We start from the raw sequence: 26,735 nt of genomic DNA on the forward strand, positions 1-26,735 counted from the left end.
GTTTGTCACGAAAACAGAACATGCCGATTCGTTCCTAGTACAGCACACACTGGTGTGTTGGAGAGCAAATCCAAAACATTTAAATTCCAAATATACAGCATGCGTCACGGCCGGGATCGAACCCACGACCAGCGGTGCCCTTACAACGGTCTAAGTCACGATATAAATATTTTTAAGAATGTTCGTAAAATACAAACCGCACGTAGCAGAAGCCAGGCGCACTGGCACTGCCCACCACTGCAGTCGACTGCTTTCTGCCGAGGATGAGGACATCTGGAAACAAGGCCGGGGTTTTGGGGCCTCCCAATGAGTTCTGTCGGCCAAATCTCAACGCCACTCTCACATCCCATTGACGACAAACCAGGGGGCCCCAGTAGCGTCAGCAGCGCAATTGTTTTTCTGCCTTGGCACAAGGTACACCCCGATTACAGGTACACGCGCACATGCGCGCGCATGGTAAGAACGCACAACGTGACGATGTAAACGGCGATTGTACGTACAAATTTGTACACGGCACAGTATTACAAAATATACATCCGTAACGCTTTATATACTGCAATTTATATACTGCACGTGTGTTTATAAAAAGGATATACACAGGAAGTAAAAATGTGTGTGCACGTGTTTAACATGGGAATCACACCGCAAGCACAGTCACAGTCGCCACGAGCATTGGACGTTGTAATAATATTACTGCTTCGGTATTAAGACGCTGCCACAGCCACGCGCTGGATAATTGGCGAAGGCTCACGGAGAGCGTGGAGAGATGCGTGGGGAGACCCCGGAGGAGAGCGTGGAGGGAGAGGTGTGGGGGAGGGATAGAGCTGTGCGGACGGAGAGCTGAGCGGGGAGATGCTGGAGGAAATCGTGGGACTCTACGCCGAGGTTGGCACTTGAGAGCAGAGAGAAACGTGCCCCCCCCCCCCACTCTCCCCCTTACCCCCCCCCCCCAAACTCTGCATTGAGAGCAGCTTAAACAAATTCACGACTACTTTTGTGAGGTCCCCAAGTCACATCAGGGCGCCCGCACAAACGAGCTGCTGCTGAAGGGCGATCGCACACGTCGCTCGCCATCGCCCTCTCCCCCCGTGGAAGCGTGCGGTGCCGCACAATTTGTTCCTTAATTTACAAAGATAAAAACAATAAAGAGCGTGGCCGCTCCCGCGGCGACGGCGCCGTTACCCTCGGAGCGCGTTCGTTGCCCGACAGTCGCCGGTGCCTAAGCAGGAGGGCGTCTCCACAGCCGACGGCTCGCGGAACGAGGCGCGCATCTCGTTCTCGTGTAAAAACATCACCGCAGGCGCAATTCGCGCCGCGGCGTTCCGACGAGATCTGCGGCCGTACGCAAACAAGAAATTTGCACCTCCCGATCGGTTGGCTGCGGGTACGCTGCAAAAGAACCTCAACGTACGAAAGTGCGCACGTACGTAAACAAACGCGCGTTTCCGACAATGGCGCTCTGGACACCGCGACATTACAGGCGCGGCTCTTTGCGGGCCACCGCCTGAGGGAAGGGGAGGAGGGAGCCGTGCCCGTGGTAGGGACGCCGGGCCGTGCGGTGGCTTTTTGGGAGCGAAATGTCGGGGGGCGGCGGCGGCGGCGGCGGCGTCCTCTCTTTTGAGAGCTCGCGCCGGGGAGAAGAGACGAGGGGTCCGGGGTCGGCCCCTTCGCAGCGCCCGGGCCTCTGTAGGAAGGGCCCTTCCTGCTCCCGGACGCTTCCCGGGAGAAGAGGGAGGGAGGGAGTTCTCAATTTGGGGTAAACCCTAATGCAGGAGGGGACGCGTGGCGCAGGGGAGGACGGACGGGGTAATCCCATCACGCACTCCGCGGCTCACGGAGGGCCGAGCGCTGCTTAATGGATCAGCCGAAAACCCCAAAAAAACGGCGATGGCGAGCGTTGCCATGGGGACAGAAAAATATTTTTAAGTGAAAATCCTGCACTTTAACCGGATCAGAGGAGAAAAACCGTACGCGCGTCCTTTAGCGCGATTGTGTTCACGAGGGACATGTTGGTGGCGCGCAAAAATCTGGCTCCTCTGACAACGCTCGCCGTGCCTCGCAGCGGTTTAAAAAAGAAAAGAAAACGGATCCATGGATTTCTGGCCTTTGTGCGTTTTACAATTCTCACGTATTGCGTTACATATATTTACGTAAACAAAAATAGGCTTACGGGACAACACGTCAGCCGCGCCGGTGACACAAGAGTAATCGTCGTCATCAAGATTAGGAGAATTGAATTTGTGTCTCGGCCACAGCACCAATGGCCGCGCAAACAACTGCCACATTTTAATCCATCCAAACCCAGCTTTACCGACAGAATGGTGCGAATATTTTAGACCATCGCCGCGTGCCGAAGCTTCCTTAAGGGAACAGGACAGAGCAGCACCGCCTGGTATCGGGAGGCTCAACCAGACAACTCCAGAGGAGGGAGCTGAGCGGCGTCGCCTCCCAGGGCCGACATGGCACGTAAGCTCGCCGAGCTGGGAGTCCCCGGCGAGAGGTTTATTCAGACCGACGTGGCCTCAACAATTGCAACAACAAACCAGGCAAGACTACGTCGGTGCGACACGGTCAGGGAGGAAAATCCAAACGCCGTGCGCCTACAAAAATTACACGAAGCTCCCAATGAGAAAAAGAGCACGAATTCAAGGAGAGGAAAGGCCGCAATTTAGGGGCCGCGGGGTTGAACATTTTCCTCCGCCGACCGCTCGTGTCGTGGTGTCAGGCGAAACGCGCGGCACGGGGACCCCGTGGTGGGGGGGGGGGAGCGGGGAAAACTCCGTCGTGCGGGGATCACGCCGCGACACGAAGGCGGGTCGCGCTCGCGCCCTTTAAAGACGCGTGCTGGGGGTAAAAAAAAAAGCGTCCGACAGGACGAATCCATCTCACTCCTGGCGAGGCGGTCGCAACAACGGGCTGGGAAAACGAAACCACCGTGGTTGGCTGCGGCGTCACCCCAAGGTTTCTTTTTTTCCTCGAGGGTCAAAAAATCGAAACGCGGCGAGCGTCGGCATGGCGCGTCGCAGCATCGAGCCAAGCCGATGTGCGTGTCGACGCCGAGCACCTTTCCGCCTCGCTCCGCTCTCTCTCTCTCGTTGCGAGCGCTCGATTCCGCAGTCGCCGGAGACGCCGGGGTGCCTCTGCCACCGCAATCGCCACACGCGATTAACTGCGTGGTTTATTCCGCGTGTCGAATTACATCTTGCAACTGCACTTCCCCCCCCCACCACACCCCCCATTCCCTCCACCCCCCAGGGCACCTCCCCCCCCCCCAGCCCCAAAATTACGATCCCGGACGGATGGGGACGGCAATAGCAGCTTGAGGGCGGGGAGTGGGGCACTGGCGATGAGGGGGTGGAAGGGTTCTCGTGGTGGGAAGGGGACGAGAGGGGTGCACTAGATGGATGGGGGGCCCGGGTGTAGTGAGTGGGGTCTGCAGACAGAGGGGGAGAGAGGTAGCGGGAGGGATGGAAGCAGAGGCCAAAATCCGAGCGCGCTCCGATCGCCTGATCTCAGCGTGCGCCTCGCGGCACCGCGGGCACAGAGGGACGGGCGAGCGAAAGCTCTCACGTCCCAGGCACCCCGCAGGATCCGCTGATATTCCGCCAGTTATTGAAATTAACGGAGGGACCGAGCGCATTCGTTCTCGACGACAACGCTTCGAAAAAAGAAAAAAAACACGAATCGGCCCATCGGAGAAACGCAATCATCCTGTCTTTTCTAATAGATCTCAAAACCCCCGCTGGCCCCAGGTGCTTCAAGGGTTCCCGTCTGGGGTCTCGGATTTCATCGTCTTCGCCCCGAACGCGCGCTGCGATTGCCGATCTATTATAATCGGCTGCAGTTCACGTGCGTGCGTGCGTGAGTGAGTGCTTTGGTTAGTGCGGTGGTGGGTGTAAATGCATGCATTTGCATGTGGGGAGCGGCGGCGCAGTAGTTAGCGCACTGCGCTACGAACACGGCAACCCGAGTTCGATTCCCACTCGCGACCAACACCAGTGGTGATTGTCTGAACCGGTCCTGGACCTCCCCAAGGTCGACTAAGCCTCAAATGAGTACCTGATGCAAGATGCAATCATCACCACTAGGGAGGCAAAAGGGAGCCGGGCGTGATGCTGGCCACCCACCCCCTCGTGCGCCGTGCCGGCCTTCAATAGGTGCTCACAAACAGCACTCGTCCCAACAGTCCGTCAAGGCTATACGGGGGACCTCTATCTTTGTTTGCACTAACGATGGCACCGATGGTTTGGCGCGAGGGGCCGGTAACGCCTCCACCTCGAATTAATTTTCCAGAGAACCGCGAAAAGGGATTCCAAATAAGCATTTGCCGCCAAAGGTACCCAGGGGATCGGCCGGCCATCACGTCTTTGAGCAGAGCCAGGGGACTGGGCGCCGCCAGCCCCCTGCACCCCCACCTACACTCCCCCCCGCCGCCCCCTCCCAAAAAGCCTCCAAAAGCAGTGGACACAATCGTTGGGGAGGAAGCAGGACCGGTACCGCCTGGACCTCTGCGGTATACAGGAGGTCCAGGCTCAACATCAAACAACAGGGAGTGGCTCTCCTTCCGAGCAAAAGAATTAAGGGGGCGTGGGAGCATGGCGGCGAGGTGTGGGGGGAGTGTCCGCGCGACCCCACGTTGTTGTCGGCTCGGCCTCCATGTTGTCTCTGCCCCAGAGGTCGCAAACGGGTTTTGATTCCTTACCCGTACCCGGCCGCACCAGGGTCGCAAACGGGTACCCTACCCGTACCCGGCCGGGTTACCGGCCGAGTACGGGTAGGGTACGAGTATCGGGTACCCGATTGCGACCTCTGGGATGAAGCCATGTTGCAGGCGTGGGTGGGTTGATTCTAGGAACTTGAATTGTGAGAAGAGACAAGACGTTAGGAAATGAGTGACAAACGGTTACCCACCAGTGACTCACGGCCTACCTGTACCCGTACCCGGCCGCACCAGGGTCGCAAACGGCTACCCGTACCCGGCCGGGTACGGGTAGCCGGGTATCGGGTAGGGTACGGGTATCGGGTACCCGGTTGCGACCTCTGCTCTGCCCCCACTGAAAGTGAACATCCGTGCCGGGATGTAGGCACGGCTTCTTTCGCTTTGCTGCCTTCCCCAGGTGTTCGCTGTGGGGGGAGGGGGTGGCCTCAGGTTCGAGCCGTCCTATTAGGCGAAATTAACGGCCGAGTGGGTTGTGACGCTCGAACTTGGGGTGGGAGCGATTGTAAGACGTGGGCCAGGTCGGCTAAAAAGAATGGAAGGAGGCCACGGGGGCTTGAAATGACCGGTGCGCCGTTCAGCAAAAATCTTGGGTTGCACGGCCGGGTCCAAGCAAAAGAGCACTCACTATGTAGCGGGAGATACAGGGAATGTGGGTCCGTGTCCTTGATACCAGGGGACCTACTGTGGAGCCGATTGGCTTTTGTCATCTGTAGGATGTTCTTCTACTGGGAGCCAGGGAGGGGGGGCAGGTATCCACATAGGACCCCACAGTTGGGTGCTGAAGGTTACGATTGAGAATGCAATCATTACCTGGAAGTGGGGTTGGCATCCCCCCCCCCACCCCCCTCCCCCCAAGGTGCAGGACTGTGGCTCATATTTTGAAATGTTTAAGCGAAAAACCGGGGGACCCCGAGAAAAATCCATGCAAACACGGAGCGTCAGGGTCGGGAATGAGGCCACAACTTCTTGCGTACCAGGCGAGGGAGTTAACATCTCACCACCGCGGCGCCCTGCTGCCATGGCTACATTGAAGACCCACATAAACCCTGGATGGCGAAGGAGGGGTCCCAGCTGGCGGAGAAATGGCAGCGGTGCCATTATTTCCGCCTACAACATTCCACGCCAAAGAGCGGGAACGGCTAATCGCAGCCTCGGCTTGGAGAGCCGTTCGGCAACGCAAGGATGAGTGGCCGTCAATGGTTGCTGAGGAGATGACCTCCCAAGCAAATAGCTGGGGGAGGGTTGGCCATTGTGTGCGGACTGCCCAATATTACGACTGCGTGGACCGCCGGACGGGTTTCTGCAGGGATTGGGAGGATGGGTGAACGAAATTATCGTAACAACTACCAGGGCACCTCCCTTGTCAGTGTGCCGGGAAAGATCCCAGCAACGATCACACAACATCGTCGTCTCGCCAGGCGTATGAACGAGAAGCCACCGTGGATTCGGTCGAGCGGCGATCCTGCCCATCGTATTCTCTGTGGCGTAAGAAACTTCAACAAGGCCAACACCTCTGGTTTATAGACCCAGTCAAAGCCTACGCTTTATAGACCTGGTCAAGGCCATGAAGAGACCAGGGCTTGTTCTTTGACCCTCCGCCTGTGATAATTTCGAACCTTCGTGATGGTGGGCGGGCTACAGGATAGTGAGCTTCTCCCACAGGCGAGGATGCTTTTGGCTGCGGCATGTAGCCCGGCAGGCCCAGCCACCGCATGCCCAAGTGGCTACGGATAGAGGGGGATATAAACAGGCGCAGCACGGGCTGGAGAAGAGATGGGCTGATGCGATACGGAAAGATGTGGAGCCGAGTGGAGGCAGTCGCCCACCGGCAACAGCGGAGGGCAGAGGAGCGACGCTCACAACAAAGAGCGGAGTGCTGAGAGGCTAAAACGCAGCAAGTTGGCACAGTGGGGCGCACAAAAGTGGAGCATCTATCTGTCAGGTCATCTCAGTCAACCCATGGCACCGGGGTCTGTCCGATGACCTCCGGTCAGCGAGCCTTAGATACTTCACGTGGCCTCCAGGTGAGTCTCGTGTGGCACGAGTGCTGTGGCTACGTCATGATCGCTTAGCGGCCAATGGCGGCGCCACGTGATGTGCGTGCGTACACGCACATCACCATGCCACCGACTGGCATCGCCCTTCTCATCCAACGGTGGGCTGAGCAATGGCCGACGACGGCACGAGCGCTGAGTAGTGACCCCGGCGTGCGGGGGGACGGGGGCACGTAGGACGGGCCACGGGGGGATAGGGGTGGTGAGAGTTGTACAGTACACACGTGGGGCACCTGGCGCAGAGCTCTGGTCAGCCCTCGTTGACGAAGGCGGCGACGCGATACCGGTTCCCGGGCCCTCGACTGGGGCGGGACGTTACTACCACGGCGGAGCACGTTGCACCAATTGCTGTAAGCAATGTCAACTCCCATTTCCTCATATTTTTACTATATATATATTTTTTTTTTTACAGTGACCGTGCCCAGGCCTAAAACGCCAGGATCAGAAAAATATTTTTTATTTACACCGGAGGAATCCGATGAGCTGCAAAGCTCTATCCACGGGTGTCCAGTAGTCGTCCAGCAGTCACAGATGTCCAGTAGTCGTCTAGTAGTTCACATGTCCAGTAGTACCCCAGAAGTCGCGGATGTCCAGTAGTAGTCTAGTAGTTCACATGTCCAGTAGTACCCCAGAAGTCGCGGATGTCCAGTAGTAGTCTAGTAGTTCACATGTCCAGTAGTACCCCAGAAGTCACGGATGTCCAGTAGTCGTCTAGAAGTTCACATGTCCAGTAGTACCCCAGAAGTCGCGGATGTCCAGTAGTAGTCTAGTAGTTCACATGTCCAGTAGTACCCCAGAAGTCACGGATGTCCAGTAGTCGTCTAGTAGTTCACATGTCCAGTAGTACCCCAGAAGTCGCGGATGTCCAGTAGTAGTCTAGTAGTTCACATGTCCAGTAGTACCCCAGAAGTCGCGGATGTCCAGTAGTAGTCTAGTAGTTCACATGTCCAGTAGTACCCCAGAAGTCACGGATGTCCAGTAGTAGTCTAGTAGTTCACATGTCCAGTAGTACCCCAGAAGTCACAGATGTCCAGTAGTCGTCTAGTAGTTCACATGTCCAGTAGTACCCCAGAAGTCACGGATGTCCAGTAGTAGTCTAGTAGTTCACATGTCCAGTAGTACCCCAGAAGTCGCGGATGTCCAGTAGTCGTCTAGTAGTTCACATGTCCAGCCTCAGCAATGTTAAGCGGCCAGCTCAATGAAAGTTGTGGGAACGGAAGCCCTGAGGTGAGCGAGGAGGTGACACGAGCGAGGAGATTACACATTATAGCTTTGGAGGACAGAGATGACAATTGGGAATTCCACAAATCGCCGAACGTGCACCCTGCGCTATTTCCACGCTATTTAATAACCTTAACATGCGTTTACTAAACACACCCGCGGTTCATTTGGAAAAGGTACACGTGTACACACACAGTTTTTTAGGTGCGGAAAAAAAATGAGATGAATGCAAATGACAAACTGTGTGGATTTTAAGTGGAAACCGATAACTGGCGACAAGTTTCCGTCACCGACGTCTAGTTTACTATCACAACTATATGAGCCTTTATTTTCAGAGTACATTACACTCAAGTCACATTTGATTTTCAAGTGTAACTTTAATTGAGTGCTGTAAACAAAAAAACATCGCTGCCAAAGAGACATTCCCCACGCTCTCCCGTTGCGACCAGCTCCGCGAGCGGTGCCGAGTCCATGGCGAACATTCCACATTGCCATGGCAGGGCTGAGTATACCTCAGCAAGGAAGCCGCCACCACCGCAATGCGGTCATCGCACAGAACCAGACCAAACCCTGACCACGCGGTTCAACTCAGGCAATCGCAGCCACGAGGCCACAGCCTGGGTGGAATGCGTGTCCCTGTCTCTGCGTTATTACACACTCATAGTTCCCCGACAGGGCATTCACAGTACACTGATAGTACACTTGTAAGTACACTGACACAGCATTCACAGTACACTGACAATACATTCTCAGAGCGTTGCCAAATTTCAAACCACACGTCGAGTGGACGGTGAGACGTTGTTTAGCATCAACGGCTGAGATAGAACAATTGATACTCCCCCCCCCCGCACAGGAAACGGTGCGGCGATACGAATCTACGTCAAATATTGCGATGCGACGCGAGCCCTCCCGCAGCGCGTGGATGGGACAGCGGCGCTGCGAATGCACGTGCACGTACGTACGTGTATGTACGTGCACGCAGAACATCTTCCGCACCGTAATTAGCCAACTGTGCTAATCGGAGGTGCGGGAGAAGGACAAGGAACTAAACGCAAAAAGCGGTTCTAAAGAAATTAGTTTCAAATCTAGATCATTTAAAAGTGCATAGCTCCTGTGGCTTCCTAATACCGGAAGAACGTTCCAGACGGCCGCAGAAGCGCATGTGAAAGCGCGCGGTGCGGTGACCATTATTTGTTCGATGGCCAGCCAAAGAGCCGCTGATGCGAGGACTACGAGAGTTCACGTGATAGTTTATGCGCCTTGACGAGATGACCAAAAGGTGTTGTGGTTCATTTGCGGCGAGCACTTCTGTGTGTAATGAGCGTGACGCATGGGAGCAGAACCCCTCTACCTTGAACTCCCCCCCCCCCGCCCCCACAATCCTAAATCCTAACCCTGCACCGTGCCCCCGTCTCTAACTGGGCCGCCTGGTGCAGGAGAGGAGGGCTCGCAAGCCTCCCGGCGCCGTACTAGCGGGCATCACCATGGGAAGGCCCCGAGCCATGTGCTCGCTGCATAGGGATGCTCGCTGCACGGCTGCTCGGCTGCTCGCAATCGCCCCGATGTCGGCAATAAAGTAAAAAAAACAACCACCTCTTGGTCAAGCGCTGTAATTATAGGTGGCTTTTAGTGGCGGAACAAAGTCCAGCGCCTTCGCTTTGCATGGACAGTGAACCCTTGGACCCATAAAAGTGGCACCATTAGCGCAACTTCAAGCGATGGTCAACAAACACGGGGGTTACGACACACGTTACATAACACCTGCACCGGCTCGGGTTCACACGCAGGTACGCACGCGGATACGCGCGCGGGTACGCTCGTACATAGGCATGCGCATACGCGCGCGCGTGTCCTGTGACACGGCTCGCCGTGATGAAGTGACAACGAGCTCTCGACCGCGCGTGTTGCACGTTGCCGAACGGGGCGGGAAGGAATATTAATGAGCAGAGGTGTGACAACCCCTGCATTGTGTGCACGCCAAACATGCTATTGCAAAGAAATCAATCTGGACGACACAATACACAGCTTGGCTTTAGATCGCTCGGAAGTGCGGCGACGGGGACTGCTCGAGTCAATGGTTTCGTTATTTAGTTGATTACGTTTCCAGGGACGTGCGACGTCGCATTGCGTACGATCACGAACATCTTGACTCCACCCTCTGGTCTCTCGCGAGTCCTCCACCCGCTCGAACAAAATGAAACTCGCACCAACTGCTGTTGGCGCTACTGTGACCTGCACCCGCAACCTGGAAGGCCAAAGCGCAGCCCGGGTCGAAGCGGCTTCAAGCGCTGGCCACGGTCAGGCGGAGTCGGCCCGCTGTCACGCCTTCGTGAAAGTCTCCAGGTGAGTTCTCGTGCTTTTCAATAAAATGGAAAATGAACCATGGTGTGGGGGGGGGGGTGGGGGTTATGAATCCGTGGCTTCCTCTGCCCCTCTTTTCCACCGCTCGCCACGCCGCAGAGAGGGGCCAGCAGCCGTTTAACAAACAAATCTACGGCGTGCGCCGCTCCCTGCCAAAGCCGCGACGGCTCGACGGTGGCGGCTCCGCTTTGAGCGACCCGTGAGGTTCCCACACGCGACCTTGGCCCGCGAGCTCTTCCCGCGACCTCTACACACAGCTCGCGACCTCCACCCGCGACCCCCTACATGCGGGCCGCGCTCACGTGCGATCGACGGCACGCCCCAGGAGGATTTGCGCGGCTCATAGGCGGCGAAAACAATTGGCCGGTCCCGGCTGTCGATGTCGCGGCAACCGTGTCGACACGCCACTGTCCGCCGGAACACGCGGATGGATATACGAGGGGTACGAGACTGTGGCCCAGAAGCTGGTGCGCGTTCTGATCGACCGTGAAACTGCGCGCTTCTAAACGGCGCGCACGATAAGCGCGAGAGGTGCGGTTTCTCGATTCGGCCTCCGCTCAGCGGCGCTGCCCCCCCCCCCAACCTGCCCCCCCCCCGCCCTCCCCTCCCCTCAGATTCCCCCACCTCACCAAGGAAATGCGACGGCGCACGAGAGGGGCACGCGTCGGGCGAACGCGCCGAGAAATCATTCACGCCGTAACGACGCGCACCCTAAACCAGATTTGGGCTCCGAACACTTTTTTACTTCACTTACCAAATCGTATTTTTACGATTTAAAATGTGCCTATGTAATTACGAAACGAAAGCAAACGGTTGCGCATTGTAGGCGCAGTTGTAATATGAACGAGGTGCATTATTTAACCACGGCAGCTTTCCCCGAGCCTCAAGTATGGTTTTCAAGAGGAGCGGGCCTGCAATGGGATGCTTGGTTGATTCCGCTTTGAGGATTTCAACCCAGGGAAGCCAGAAAGACCCTCCACGCATTCGGGAAAAACAAGCTTCCAGGTCTGCGCCGTCGTTAACATAACGTTATGCTTTAATACGGAGGGTTTAAAATACTTCGGGTTTTAGGTGAGCAACGAGAAGCCTGGCCTGAGCAGCATCCCACCGCAGCACTCACACGTCACAAGACATCACATCACTCACACAATACACCACAACCCCAGGACAAAGATCCCCCGTTTAGCCTTAGACTGTCAGGGCAAGTGCTGTTCGCGAGCGCCTATGAAGGCACGGCACAAGAGGGAGTGGGTAGCCAACACCACGCCCGCACCAGGTACTCATTTGAGGCCGAGTCGCCTTAGGGGAGGCCCAGGACCGGTTCAGATAATCGCCACTGGTGTTGGCCATGAACGGGAATTGAACTCGGGTCACCAGGTTTGTAGCGCAGCGGGCTAACTCACTGCACCACCGCTCCCCACACACATCATAATACACACCACAGCAGTAACATCACACGCACACCTCACCCCACCACATCACACATCGTACTCACCACACACTGCACACCGCACACGAATCGCACACCGCACGTTGTCACAACCAAACTATGACGCCAACTAAATCCCACGCATCGCCCTGCACACCACCACACCACGCACCACCACGCACCACCACGCACCATCACGCACCATCACGCACAGCACCAATAACCACGCACCGTGTCACACCAAGATAATGAAGGAACCGCACCAACTAAATAAACAAACGAACAAACAGGCGCGGTCGCTACGGTGAACACTGGAGGCCGGGAATGATCTTGGCGAACGCCGACGCATCGGTTAAACTTCATTATCTGTGCAACCTGTACGGAAATTACGTCACCGCCGTGTTTGTATTTATCCGAGTGGACAAAGGTAAAAACGATGAACAATATAAACGAGGAATTTTTTTTCGTTCTGAAATCGAATCGCCACCGCAGAACGCCGACAAGTCATCACTGGGGCACGGAGTCGCTACGTCGCTCGCCCTCTGGCAGAGGTCGCAACCGGGTACCCAATACCCGTACCCTACCCGATACCCGGCTACCCGTACCCAGCCGGGTACGGGTACGGGTACCCTTTTGCGACCCTGGTGCGGCCGGGTACGGGTAGTCCGTGAGTCACTGTTGAGTAACCGTTTGGTCACTCATTTCGGGTAGGGTACGGATACGGGTAGAGAACGGGTACCTGTACCCGGCCGGGTACGGGTACGGGTACCCATTTGCGACCCTGTTGCGGCCGGGTACGGGTACGGGTAAGGAATCAAAACCCGTTTGCGACCTCTGCCCTCTGGGCATGCATGCCAACACCCCGCTTCTTTACACGCAACGCAGAGGTCGTCGCACGGCCGATCGCCGAACTCGAGCGAGCGCGATGGTTCCATCCACGCCGCAGGAACCCCTCCGGCCACGGCGCTGGTTATCGGCACGGTGTTACGGCCACGGTGGTGAGATGTTAACTACCTCGCCTGGCATGCAGGAGATTGTGGGTTAAATCCAGACCCGAATGCCTGTATATTAAGAGTGTGCATGTTCTCCCTGTGGTCGCGTAGATTTATCTCCGGGTCATCCGGTTTTTTTCCTCTGCATTTAGAATATACATACGTTGAGAGTATTTGGCCGCAATACATTTTCCAAGTGATGAGTCACTTTGTCGCGCTATTATTTGTGGCCAGGTTGCTTCTGAAAAAGGGCTATATAGCCCAGTGGGCCTTGCCCGGTAAAATAAAAAGTCAATATGAAAATAGTTAATTTAGGCGCACGCAATGCAATCCGCACGTGCGCAGGGCTGCATGGGAGTTGTTGAAAGTATCCCACAAAGATCCCACCAAGTCCCTTCCGATGCCGCAATAACCTGAGTTCAAAATTACGGTCACGCACACGAGCACGACGGACGGACGGATGGCGCGGTAACGAAACGGCGGTGAGCGCCGCGTCCCCTTTGGTGAAGCCGGTGGAAAGCGCGGTGCCATCGCGTGGCTCACCACGGCATGGGGCTCGCAGCTCCCAGGCCAAGAAAACTGACAAGTGTCACCCAACGTGTAACCCAAATGTTCAATCAGTGTCACTTGGTGTGTCACCCGGGTTACCCAGAGAGTCACGACAACTATTACTTAAATTGTCACTTAAAAGCACAACATTGCCTAATTTGTCTTCCCAAAGTGTCACCCAAAGTGTCACCCACAGTGTCACCCACGGTCACGTGAGAGCACGCACAGAGGTGACATTATCCACCGTATACACACTGCACATCACCCACCGTATGCTTTACAGGCACCATATACACTTCACATCCACCGCACACACTTCACGTTCACCGTATACTTTACAGGCACCATATACAGACAACGTGAAGGAGTAAGCGGCACAGTGGCGACCCGAGTTCAATTCCCGGTTAAGGATAACATCCGTGGCGAGCGATATCCGAACCCGTCCCTGGGCTCACCCTTCACCAACCCCGCACTGACCAACATGGTGAAGTATGGCCGTGACTGACATTGCATTCATCCGGCGGTCGATGGACTAAGGGGCTCTAAGGTTATTACTCTTAATCGGTTAATTTTAATGATTAAATAAGAGACTCATATCTTTATGGGGATTGATGGCGACGGCTTGGGGAAGCCTTCACCGTCCCTGCGGATGATGATGATGAGACTAACATGTCCACTATTGACTTGTAAGCAGATATACAGACAGCCCCTGAGATACGGACGTCCAACTTACGAACATCAGTTGCACTTACGAACCGAATCGTGGAACTATTTTTGTTCGGGAGAATGATCCTCCGCGAGATGTAATGAGGCCCAGCATCCCACGTGATGCACGCACCCTTTGATGAGCAAGCGAGCTCAAGGACTCAAGGTAAGCGAAAGAAAAACGGGTTTATTTTCCCATTTCATGTTACTTAATTTTTATGTTTTATCTACTATACAGTATTTATTCAGTATTACATGTCAAATGTACGGCATTTGTTGTTATTTATGAGTTTAACGCTTCCTTTTTTTGTTGAACCATAATATATTTCATACCACTCACTGTATATACGATTAGAAAAAAAAGTACCGTAAAGTGTTGAGTTTTAAAATACGAAAAATCTACTTATTTATAATAGAGCTTTTTTAGGTTAGATCACGTAATTATGAATGTGTCGTTCAACCCGCCACTACCCGACACAGCCAATTAGTAAGGTTTGTTACGTAAACAAAACGTGCCAATTCGTTACTAGTCCAGCACACCGGTGTGTTGGAGAGTAAACCCACAACATTTACAATTCGAGTACGACGTTTCGCCATTAATCGACTTACGAACGGGTCTCAGGAACGTAACCCGCTCGCAAGTCGAGGACTGCCCGTACATTTTTATATATACATCCATCTCATACACACACCAATGTACAATATTAAAACACATCGACTGGTTACGCTGCTGCGCCGGCAGTGGTGCACGAGCACAAATATCAAACAAGAAACTCGCCGTTCGTCAATAAACACTGTGTACCGTATATAATAGGCGACGTTTAAAGCAAGGGGCATTTTTCACAGCACATAGGTAAGTTAATTGACATACACATAACGTACACGTGCACTGCACAGACACACAAGCGCTGTATAGAGACGCATGCATGTTGAACTTCTTTCGCACCGTACGTAGCCAACCGCGCTCATCGGAGTTGCGGGCGGGAAAACAACAAACTAAACACCAAAAGCGGCCCTAAAGAAATGAGTTTTCCAATCTAGAAACGAGTTTTCAATCTGGGAAATTAGTTTTCAATCTCAACTACGTGAAGTCGGCAAAGAGTTGTTGGGCATATACCCCACGGTTGCCCTTCAACTACGGCAGGCACACGCAGGGTTATAGGCGGCCGACATCGTGGGCTGCAAACAAGAGCAGCATCTTCTTAGGTTTTTTCGGTAAAGTCACGTAGGTAAGCTGTCGTGGCTGTGACGGTTCCACCTGAAGACGGAAGCTTGTGTTGCCTCCGAAACGTCGTGATTTTTATTTTATTTTACTTTTTTTATGTTTTACCTACGTGACTTTACCGAAAAAAACCTAAGAATATGAATCCTTGCAGTCACGAAAGCTTCAAATCTAGAAAGAGCAGCATCAGCAAGGAAGGCATTGCCACGGCTGCTGCAGACACATAATTTGCAATGCAATTACCGAATTGCATTGAACACAATGCAATGTGTGAAAAAATAAGAATATGTTCTACCCTTTACTGGCAATATTTTTCATACTTTGATACTGGCAAAGGGGTCCCACGGTACAATGGAAATTTACTCAACGCGTACAATTAGCGATTGTTTGCGAATTGACACTTGCAAAAACGCATTGAAGTTGAGTTGTACATTTTTTGGTTTGCGATGCAATTCGAAATAAAATCACTAATTTCAACTGTGTCGTTGTCCGTTGCATAATTACGCATAGAGCAGACATACACAGACAGGGGGGGGAGAGGGCTCCTGTTATGCGTATTGCACACAAATACATAATCGCCGGTACACAACCCGCAGTAGAAGTCAAAGATAACCTTTAACAGACTGTTGGGGCTGAGCGCTGTTAGAGAAAGCCAGGACGGCAAAAGAGACAGTGAGTGGGGTGGCCAGCACCACGCCCGACCGCCTTTGTCTCCCCAGTGGCGATGTTTTACACACCGCAGCAGGTCACTCACTCACTCATGGCTGAGTAGACATAGGGAAGGGCCAGGACCGGTTATACAATTTGTCCTTCTTATTGGTCGTGAGGAGGAATTGAACTCTGGTGTGGCCGGGATTCGTGGCGCAGTGCGCGCTAACTGCTGCGCCACCGCTCCCCATATTGTTAACACACACGACTCCCCCCCACTCCACTGTGCTTCACGTGTCTCACAGGGTGTGCACGTCGCTGTGTTAGCGATACACAACACTGACATATACACAACAGATCATTGGTGTCTACACCACAGTGCACACACGCGTGTGCGACTGCACGCACGCGTGACACACTTGCAGCAGGTGTGTGTGCATGTGCAGCAGGTGTGTGTGTGTGCAGGTGTAGGTGTGTGTGCAGGTGCAGGTGTGTGTGTGTGCAGGTGTAGGTGTGTGTGCAGGTGCAGGTGTAGGTGTGTGTGCAGGTGCAGGTGTGTGTGTGTGCAGGTGTAGGTGTGTGTGCAGGTGCAGGTGTAGGTGTGTGTGCAGGTGTAGGTGTGTGTGCAGGTGTAGGTGTGTGTGCAGGTGTAGGTGTGTGTGTGTGCAGGTGTAGGTGTGTGTGCAGGTGTAGGTGTGTGTGCAGGTGCAGCATCTGACGAACAAACCTCACACGGACGTGATCACTGCGAAGCAAACTCCGCGCACAGCACTAACACACACGCAACTGCGTACAGCACAGTATAGTATACACAGACAGCATTAACACACACACAGCCTTAACACACACACACACATAGCATTAACTAACACACACACACAGCATTAACTCACACACACACACAGCATTAACTAACACACACACACACAGCATTAACTAACACACACACACACAGCATTAACTAACACACACACACACAGCATTAACTAACACACACACACAGCATTAACTCACACACACACACATATCATTAACTAACACACACACACAGCATTAACTCACACACACACACACAGCATTAACTAACACACACACACAGCATTAACTCACACACACACACATATCATTAACTAACACACACACACATAGCATTAACTCACACACAGACAGCATTAACTCACACACACACACAGCGCTAAACATGATTACACAATATAAGAATATGGTTTTACTTTGTCTGGAAATTAAACAGGTGTTAAGATGTTAAGAAACACAAAACTGAAAGCATTTTGCAAGGAACCACGTCTGCATTAACCACACATAATTGTGAACACGCAAACAAAAAACGCACGCTACATTTTGACACTGGCAAGAGAAGTCCCGCGGCGATTACACATTTACACAAATATAACGAAACGTAACGCAAACATCGCAACACGTGAAGCGCATTTACGAAAGTTGGACAAGCGGCAACACCAACGTTATGGACGATTGTCGCACAAAAACAAACACGCGCATCGGACAGCACACAACGCAACTCGGGAAACACAACAACAGACAGCTCGTGGACACATCAGTCGATATAAACACGGACACACATTACAGCAACAACAAACAACAACGCAATATTACGCTGTTAAATGTAAAAAATAAAATGTTTACAAGGCTCAACGCACATCAACGCCGTCTATACACCTCGATGCGAGCGCGTAGATACGCACGGATTTAGTCATCAACACACGCGCACACATCACGTTACACAAACACACACGCGCACACGTGAATACACACAACACAACAACACACAACAACAACACACAAAGACACACGCGCACACATGAATACACACAACACAACAACACAACACACAACAACAACACACAAAGACACACGCGCACACATGAATACACACAACACAACAACACACAACAACAACACACAAAGACACACGCGCACACATGAATACACACAACACAACAACACAACACACAACAACAACACACAAAGACACACGCGCACACGTGCATACACACAACACAACAACACAACACAACACACAACACGACAACACACAAAGACACACGCGCACACGTGCATACACACAACACAACAACACACAACAACACACAACACGACAACACACAAAGACACACGCGCACACGTGCATACACACAACACAACAACACACAACAACACACAACACGACAACACACAAAGACACACGCGCACACGTGAATACACACAACACAACATCACACAAAGACACGCGCACACGTGAATACACACAACAACACAACAACACACAAAGACGCACAGATTCCCCCCTTATAGCCTCAACAGACTGTTGTATAGGAAATTGCGCCTTGAACGCACACAACACGCAACATACAAACACGCGTGTCACGCAGACCAACACACGTGTGACTGAGCACGTGTACCACACAAGACAAAAGACACCACCACCACCGGTATAGCCTTCGACGGACTATTGGGGCAAGTGCTGTTAGCGAGTCGCTAGCACCCATTGAAGGCCGGCACGGCACACGAGGTGTGTGTGGTGTGGCCAGACCCCACGCCCGGCCGCCTTTGTCTTCCCGAAGGGCGGTGTTTACGCGCCCCACGCAACCTAATTCATATCAAGTCAACACACACATACACACGCGCGTACAAGACTATATAAAAGTGTGCAAGAATGCACACTGCACGGTCTTTACACGTGTGTTCAAAACCCTACACACGTGTAAAAGGCAACACACGTGTACATTTAATTATACACAGAGGCACAACACAACGAATCACGCGTACACAATCATGTACACGTGCTGCAACCACACACGACACCACGCACACAAATATATACCAGATTTAAACGCGTCTATTAGCACGTGTACAAAGCTATACATACATGTACAACAACATATATACACACACACACACACACGAACATGCAGACCTCAGTGATTATACAATGAACACAACTGCACACGTAACACTACATAATAAACACACACACACGTGTAGACTACACACACACACGTGTGCAATACTGTGCACCGACATTTCACACGGGGCACGTACGTTGAAATTTTACATTTACAAACGTGTACACCGATACATGTCGACGTGCACACCACTAAAGGCGCGTACAGATGTGTAGAAGTGTGCAGATGTGTGTAAGTGTGCAGATGTGTATAAGTGTGCAGATGTGTATAAGTGTGCAGATGTGTAGAAGTGTGCAGATGTGTAGAAGTGTACAGATGTGTAGAAGTGTACAGATGTGTAGAAGTGTGCAGATGTGTGTAAGTGTACAGATGTGTGTAAGTGTACAGATGTGTAGAAGTGTGCAGATGTGTAGAAGTGTACAGATGTGTAGAAGTGTGCAGATGTGTGTAAGTGTACAGATGTGTAGAAGTGTGCAGATGTGTAGAAGTGTGCAGATGTGTAGAAGTGTAGAAGTGTACAGATGTGTGTAAGTGTACAGATGTGTGTAGGTGTACAGATGTGTGTAAGTGTACAGATGTGTATAAGTGTGCAGATGTGTGTAAGTGTGCAGATGTGTATAAGTGTGCAGATGTGTATAAGTGTGCAGATGTGTGTAAGTGTGCAGATGTGTGTAAGTGTACAGATGTGTAGAAGTGTACAGATGTGTAGAAGTGTGCAGATGTGTGTAAGTGTACACACGCGCACAGCACTACACGTGTGTAGATCTAAACATGCACAGCACTGCACAAGTATACAGATCTAAACACACGTTTGCAGATCTAAACAAATGCGTTACACACGTGTGCAGATGTAAACACACGTGCACATCACACACACGTGTGCAGCACTCTATACACAGAGCGATGCACCCGTGTGCTGACCCAAACACACGTGCACATGACATACATGTACAGATCTAAAACACACACGCGTGTGCAGCTCTAAACACACGCACAGCACTGCACCCGAGTACAGATCTATAGACAGCAGCACTGCACACACGTGTGCAGGTCTACACGCGTGTGCAGATCTACACACGTGTGCAGATCTACACACGTGTGCAGATCTAGGCACACACGCACATGACACGCGTGTGCAGATCTACACGCCAAAACACGCGTGCAGGTCTACACACGTGTGCACTTCTTCTTGGTTCTTTCGGTAAAGTCACGTAGAATGGAAATAATAAAATAAAAAAAATAAAACATAATAAAATAATTCTCACGACGTTTCGGCCACAACGCAAGCAGCCGTCCTCAGGTGCAGGTCTACACGCGTGTGCAGGTCTACACACGTGTGCACTTCTACACACGTGTTCACGGCTGCGTGTTTAACGCAGGTGCGTGGCGCTGCACTGACGATACACACCGAGCCCCGCAGCGAGGAGGGTCTCACTGAGACTCCGTGAGGCTCAGAGCAGCTCAGTGAGGCTCTGGATTCAGTGGAAACACAAACGCGGCCTGGTGAGCCTCACCGTGGCTCTGGTGTGTGGTGTGTGGTGATGTGGGGCCTGGTATAATGCGTTGTGGTGTATGGTGGCGTGGTGTATGGAGTTGTAGTGTGAGTAGTGGTGTGGTGTGGAGTGTGCGATGCACGGTGTGATGTGTAGCGTACGGTAAAGTAGTGTGCTGTGTGTGTGGTATAGTCTATGGTGGGTGGTGTGCTGTGTGTGTGTAGTCATTCGTGGGTGGTGTGCTGTGTGTGTGTGTAGTCTATGGTGGGTGGTGTGCTGTGTGTGTAGTCTATGGTGGGTGGTGTGCTGTGTATGTGTAGTCTATGGTGGGACATGGTTGGTGTGCTGTGTGTGTAGTCTATGGTGGGTGGTGTGCTGTGTGTGTAGTCTATGGTGGGTGGTGTGCTGTGTGTGTAGTCTGTGGTGGGACGTGGTTGGTGTGCTGTGTGCGTGTGTAGTCTATGGTGGTGTGCTGTGTGTGTGTGAAATCTGTGGTGGGTGGTGTGCTGTGTGTGTGATGCAGTGTACGTGGTGGTTAGCACACCGCACAACGAACCCGGCGACCAGAGTTAAATTCCTGCTCACAAACAATATCAGCGACGAATATCTGAACCGGTCCTGGTGCGGTGCGTAAAACATTGCCACTGGGGAGACAAAGGCGGTCGGGCGTGGTGCTAGCCACCCACCAACCTCGCATGCTGTGCCGGCCTTCATAGTTGCTGCTGCCCGCTAACAAGGCAATTGCACCAACGATCTGTTCATATGATCTTTGTATTTGTTGTGCAGTGTGAATTGTGCAGTGTACATAGTGTAGCGTGTGTATAACGGCGTGGCGTGTATCGTACCTGTAGTGTGTCTACCACCGTATGCACTGGTTCTGTGTACCGTGTGGACACTATGTGCTGTGTCTATACTCTATCCTGTGTGTGTGTGCTTTGTGTGAATACGGCGTGTGCTTTGTGTATGTGTGTACTCTATCCTACGGGTATGATGTGTGTACTGTTCTACGTATGCGGTGTGTGTACTCTCTTACGTATGCTCTGTGTGTGTGATGTGCGTACTCTCCCCTCCATATGCTCTGTGTGTGTGTACTGTCTTACGTATGCTGTGTGTGTACTCTGCCCTGCGTATGCTGTGTGTGTGCTCTGTCCTGAGTATGCTGTGTGTGTACTCTGCGCTGCGTATGCTGTGTGTGTACTCTGTCCTGCGTATGCTGTGTGTGTGCTCTGTCCTGAGTATGCTGTGTGTGTACTCTGCCCTGCGTATGCTGTGTGTGTGCTCTGTCCTGAGTATGCTGTGTGTGTGCTCTGTCCTGAGTATGCTGTGTGTGTGTACTCTGTCCTGCGTATGCTGTGTGTGTGCTCTGTCCTGAGTATGCTGTGTGTGTGCTCTGCCCTGCGTATGCTGTGTGTGTGTGCTCTGTCCTGCGTATGCTGTGTGTGTGTGCTCTGTCCTGCGTATGCTGTGTGTGTGTGCTCTGCCCTGCGTATGCTGTGTGTGTGTGTGCTCTGTCCTGAGTATGCTGTGTGTGTGTGCTCTGTCCTGAGTATGCTGTGTGTGTGTGCTCTGTCCTGAGTATGCTGTGTGTGTGTGTGCGCTCCGTGCTGTGTACACGACTTGTAACTCCTTCGGCTCCGGTACCTTGCTACGGACGAGTCGCTGGACCCCCTCTCCTCCTCCTCGTCGTACCCACGCGGTGCAGCTGATCTGAGCGCCCCCCCCTGCCCAGCGTGGCGCGGCCGCGGGCGAACGGGTGAGCGAGCGCGACTTTTTTGTTTAGTTTTTGTTTTACCACGGAGCCGACCTACAGCGGTCACCCGATTCGGACGGTACCGAGGGCCCCGCTCTGCACGCGGCCGCAGCGCCAATAAATAATAATGATGATGATGATTGTAGCGGTCTCACAGGGACCACAGTCCGGCGCCATGCCAGCCGGTGAGTGAGTGGGAGGGGAGCCGGAGGAGGAGGTTGGTGGGGTGGTTGTGGTGGTGGTTGTGGTGGTGGTTGTGGTGGTGGTTGTGGTGGTGGTTGTGGTGGTGGTTGTGGTGGTGGTTGTGGTGGTGGTTGTGGTGGTGGTTGTGGTGGAGGAGGAAGAGGGGGGACGAGCCGTATCCACGGTGAGAGCGGTGAGGATGAGAGGTGTACGGCACCCCCCTCTCCACCACGGGGAATCCCTCTGGGACCCCCCCCATCCTCGACATACACACACTGCCCCCCTCTCTCCAGCCACTTCGCAACTTTATCACCCAACCCCCCCCCCCCCATGTATCTTAACCCCCAAACACACGCACGTGCGCGCGTGTGTATAATTTAATGCGCGCGCGCGCACGTGTCTAAGTCACACACAGATATAAACAAAGACAAAGATTCCCCGTGTAGCCTTGACAGACTGCTGGGGGGGGGGGTGTTAGCGAGTAGTAGCAGCACCTCCGACTCAAGAGGGCTATACCTAATCAATTAAATTTGAATAATGAAGGCCCGCACGGCACACGAAGGCGGGTCGGTGATCAGCACCACGTCCCGACCGTCTTTGTCTCCCGAGTAGTGGTGATGTTTTTTTACGCCACCGCACCAGGTACTCATTTCAGGTTTGAGTCGCACACACACTGTAACATACACACACTATAACATACACAACACGTTCAGACGTCAACGAGGCAATGATGTTGACGCCCCGTAATGTGGCCTTAAAAGACTGTTGGGGACGCGTGGATCTTCTCTAGCACGTGCGAAGGCCGGAACAGAGGAGGGTGATTTGGCCAGAATCGAATTTGTCTCAACAGTCCCGATGTTCACACACCGCACCAGGCAACCGTTTAAGGCTGGGTCCACCTAAAATGATGTCCATGAACGGTTGAGATATCCACAACCGGTGTTAGCCACGAAGGGAAATCGAAACCCATAAGACACGGAGTTAGGACACACGCACACACTAACACCTGCCCTGCCACTCTTCACTAGATACACCAACTCATCACCGCTCAGCTCACAGGGCACGGCAGCTCTCATCTCCAGCCTGAGACCTCATATTCCAACAACACCGACCTACAGTCTCAACCACCACCTGGATCCATCACCACAACCATCACTGGCACTATTACCACCATCACCATATAGCGCTGTCAATTACATTATCACGACCATCACTACCACCGTCAACAACATCACCGGGACTATTGCTACCACATCACCACATGTCACCGACACTGTCACCACCAACACCACCACCACCATCGCCACAATTTCTAGCACCGTAACAAAGAGCAAATCATCCATCGCCAGCATCATTACCAACTTGGTCATCGCTATCACGCCCATTACCAGCACTGCCACTCCAAGTGCTCCACCATCCTCCCCCCTATGTGACCCGTGCCACCCCCCCCCCCCCACCTATGTGACCCGTGCCACCCCCCCTATGTGACCCGTGCCAACCCCCCCCCCCACCTATGTGACCCGTGCCACCGTGCCACCCCCCCTATGTGACCCGTGCCAACCCCCCCCCCCCCCCCCACCTATGTGACCCGTGCCATCCCCCCCACCTATGTGACCCGTGCCACCCCCCCTATGTGACCCGTGCCAACCCCCCCCTCCCCACCTATGTGACCCGTGCCATCCCCCCCCCACCTATGTGACCCGTGCCCCCCCCCCCACCTATGTGACCCTTGCCACCCCCCCCCCCCACCTATGTGACCCGTGCCACCGCCATTCCAAATTCAGCACCAAAACCCCAAAGGCAGCCAAACAACATTCTCTGTCCGTAGCCCATCTCACGGCCTCAGCTGCCCGGCACCACCACCACCACCAACCACCACCAACCATCACCAACCACCACCAACCACCACCAATCACCAACCACCGGGTTCACGGCAGGACTCACCACAGCTGGCGTCTCAGCGCTGACGTCAGCCCGCGCACACCACGCTCTTCTCCTGCTGCTGCTGCTGATGATGATGGAGGTGGTGGTGTCTCTGTCGAGGCTCCCCCTCCTCTTCCTCCTCCTCCTCGTCGCTGCTGCCGCCGCCGCCGCTGCTGCCCCTGCCGCTGCTGTTGCCGATGCCCGCGGCCCCGCGGCCCGTCCAGGTGGTGGCCCCCGCGCCTTGGAGCCGCTTCCTCCTCCGTCTCCGCCGCCGCCTCGCTCCGTGCGCCGCGTCTGCGCTCGTCCGCAGCGCCACTCGCATTTAAGCGCGGAGCCACGGAGCGGCAGCGGCGGCAGCGGCGACGTCCGCCGCGCATTGCCCGACTCCCACCCCGCGGCTCTCGAGCGCGGCTCCGCGCGGCTCCCTTTCGCTCGGCACGGCTCGAACCCCGCTTGTGCTGGCCGCCGCTTGCACCACGGCTCACCCACACGCGCTCGGCACCACGGCTCTCTTGCTGCACCGCGGCTCACCCACACGCGCTCGGCACCACGGCTCTCTTGCTGCACCGCGGCTCACCCACACACGCTCGGCACCACGGCTCGCAACTCGCTCCAAGCAGCTTCGGAACAGGACCCCCCCCCCCCCCCGAAGTGGCGCTCGCTCACCACTCACCCCACGCGCGCGCGGCAGCTCGCAGCGAGAGGAGCGCGCAACGGGGGAGCGCTCTCTCGCTCTCCCCTTCTCCCCCCTCTCTCTTCTCGCGTCTCCTCTGCACCTCCCCCCCTCTTCTCGTCGTGCCGTCCCCGCTCTGCGCCGCCACCACCGCCGCCGACGATACTCGCTGTGTGCCCGCGTGGATGATGATGGGGGGGGGTGAGCGCGGCGTACGGCGCGCAAAGAGCGAGACCTCCTCCTCCGCGTTGTCGTTGTTTTTGTTGTTGGTTGGAGAGAGGGGGGGGGATGGCGCACACAGCCTCCCCGTGGAATCCCCGCCGCCGCTGCCGCCGCCGCCGCCGCTGCTGCTGCTGCTACTCCTCAGTGGAGCTGTGGCATAGCGCGGCGCTACCTGCTGCTGCTGCTGATGGTGCTGATGGTGGTGGTGCTGCTGCTGCTTCCTCGCGGATACCTGCTCGCAGCCCCGTCCTCCATTTTCTCTCTCGCCAGTGCGGGCAGAGCGGCGGGCAGAGCGGCGGGCGTCGCGGGGGGCGGACGGGGAGGCTCGAGGATGGGGATGGGGGGGTGCGAGCTGGAGGAGGAGGAGGCGGCTGCGAGGGTTGTGTGTGGCAGGGAGGGGAGGAGGGATGGAGGAGGGTGGGAGGGAGGGCGCGCGCGCGTGTGTGTGCTGGAGGTGGTGGAGAGGAGGGGGGAGAGAGCGGAGGGGATGGGTTGGGTGAGAGAGGCAAGGAGGGAGGGAGGGGAGGAACAATCGTCACTCGCTCTTTTCTCTCATCCATGTCGCTTGCCCTGCCCTCGCCTTGGCCCCACCCCCTTGACACACACGCACACACGCACGCACGCACTCCTCCTTACCCCTTGACTCACGCTATACGCACGTGCGCGGACACGCACGCGCTCGTCCGCGCACACGCGCACACTCCTCGCCCACCTCGTAGTCTTACACGGACGACCGTGCACGGACACGCGCACACTCCTTGTCTTAAACGTGCACACGCTCATCACCCCTTCACTCACGCACGCACACACACACACTATTGTACACGCACGCACACACTCATCACACCTTCACTCACACACGCACTCTTGTACACGCACGCACACGCTCATCACCCCTTCACTCACACACGCACGCACACACGCACTCTTGTACACGCACACACACGCTCATCACCCCTTGACTCACACACGCATGCACACACACACACGCACTATTGTACACGCATGCACACTCATCACCCCTTGACTCACACAAGCATGCACACACACGCACTATTGTACACGCACACACACTCATCACCCCTTGACTCACACACGCATGCACACATACACACGCACTATTGTACACGCATGCACACTCATCACCCCTTGACTCACACAAGCATGCACACACACGCACTATTGTACACGCACGCACACACTCACCCCTTGACTCACACACGCATGCACACACGCACACGCACTATTGTACACGCATACACACACTCCTGACCCCTTGACGCACACACGCACACAGACGTGCGCGCACACACTCACCCCTTGACTCACACAAGCATGCACACACTCCTCACCCCTTGACGCACACACACACGCACACACACACGCACTCTTGTACACGCACACACTTCTCACCCCTTAACGCACACAAGCACATACACACACGTGCGCGCACACACACACAGTGGACTCGCGCGCTGTATAATCCAGTCCCGTGGGACACTTAGCCGGTCTACGTGCACACTAAGAGACTCACAAACACAGTCTGCCGCCGACACACGCAGGCCGCTGTGCTCACGTGCGCGAGCACAAACACATCAAAGGTGGCACGGCCCGACGAGGAGGTTTACACACCGCACCGTGTGTTCAT

At 54.4% G+C, this 26,735-nt stretch overlaps 1 protein-coding gene across 1 annotated transcript in view; it reads right to left on the minus strand.

Moving 5' to 3' along the window:
• HIC1 (HIC ZBTB transcriptional repressor 1) overlaps positions 1-25,383 on the minus strand; it is an 84,296-nt gene extending 58,913 nt beyond the window's left edge. The window contains exon 1 of the mRNA XM_078873768.1: positions 24,214-25,383. The gene's annotated coding sequence lies outside the window, so the exon portion shown is untranslated. The remainder of the gene's footprint in view (positions 1-24,213) is intronic.
• Between the last annotated feature and the right edge of the window lie 1,352 nt (positions 25,384-26,735).

Source organism: Lampetra fluviatilis, chromosome 37 (genome assembly GCF_964198595.1).
Source record: "Lampetra fluviatilis chromosome 37, kcLamFluv1.1, whole genome shotgun sequence".
NCBI classification, from domain to species: domain Eukaryota; kingdom Metazoa; phylum Chordata; class Hyperoartia; order Petromyzontiformes; family Petromyzontidae; genus Lampetra; species Lampetra fluviatilis.